Raw genomic sequence first — 1,409 nt, forward strand, 5'->3', positions numbered from 1 at the left:
CCTTTTGCGGGTGGGGGTTGCATCAGGTTCACTACAGCATGGGGAGCAGGAGAGGGGCTCTGAGCTCCCAGCAGTTTCATGGCCGGTGTTCATCCTTGCTCACACTAGGGCTTAGCTCAGGATGAAAGCTGAACTGAGCCCTGCCCCACCGGCTTCCCCTACACACGTTCTTCCGTCATCGGACAGGGGCATGCCTGCTCTGGGGCCCTCCGTGCCGTGTCAGGCTGGGCATGTCCTCTGGTGACATCCAGGTGCCTTTCACTGGTGTAGGTCCCTCAACCTGCCCTATTCTCCCTGCTGCAGGCTGCATTTATGGGGATGCTTCCCCACCCTCCACCACCCGCTGAGTAGCAGGGGGACAAGTGATGGGCACCAATGGTCCCTTTGCAGTCTCTGCCTGCCAGCTCTAGCTGAACCTCCCTGAATGAGCCCGCTGCCCTGTGGGCTCATTTCTGCTCTTCCTTGGCACAAGGCTGATGGGTGGAGCCCATCCCATGGCTGGAGTCAGGGGAGCTTTGGCTCCCTGGTACCAGGCCTCCCTCCAAGCCCCACAGCAGAGCCTGCAAGTGCCCCCTCCGGCTGGGGGCGAACGTGGCTGCTGTGCGCCTTGTCCCTCGGTGGAAGGAACTGCCCAGCCCCTCCTGCAGGGTCATCCCAAGGTAGGTGCTGCAGCCCAAGAGGACAAGTGCCCCTGCTCCTCCCCGGTGCCCAGTGTCACACTTGTCCCTCCTGCACTTCCCTAGCACTTGGGGCTACAGTCTCCCTGCAGAGCTGCTGGCCTGGGACCAATGAACCCTCCGTGCTCTGGTACCAGCAGGGTCCAGGGGAGGCTGGAAGGGTGCCCAGGGCAGGGCTGCAGCAACCAGCTCTCAGGCTCAAACCCCAAGCATGGAGCACCCAACCACTGGGGCCCCCAGGCAGGGGCAAGTCCACCCCAGCTCCAGCTGCAATGCCCCCCTCAGCCCTCACGTCATCCCTGCTTGCAGCCAGAGGGCTCGGAGCCCATCGCACCAGCCCCGTGGGGCCCATCCGCATGCCAGGGCGACCCTGAAGCAGCGAGGCGGGCGGGTTTGGAGAGACAAAGGAGGTGCGGGAAGGCACTGAGCTGGTTTTCTTTCTTTATAGGCTTAAAAACGCGGAGTCGTAGTTTCAGGTGAGAGCTTTGGACAGAGACTTTGCGAAGGGAAAGGAAGGACCCGGCCTGTGGGGTCGCATGCAGCTGGGGGTCACAGGGGGCAGGCCAGGCAGGGGGCAGACCCGGCGCGCCCGGTCCCCCCAGCCTTTTGCCTCCCGTGCCCCCTTCCCCCGGCGCTGACCAAGTCTCGCGGGTAATAAATCTTTTTGCTTCTCATCCTTGGAAACACGAATAAAAACCAATACAAAGCGAAACCCGGCCCTCCCCTCCCCTC

This window comes from Gavialis gangeticus, unplaced genomic scaffold (assembly GCF_001723915.1).
Source record: "Gavialis gangeticus isolate Ggan-Ray unplaced genomic scaffold, GavGan_comp1, whole genome shotgun sequence".
In the NCBI taxonomy this organism is placed as follows: Eukaryota; Metazoa; Chordata; order Crocodylia; family Gavialidae; genus Gavialis; species Gavialis gangeticus.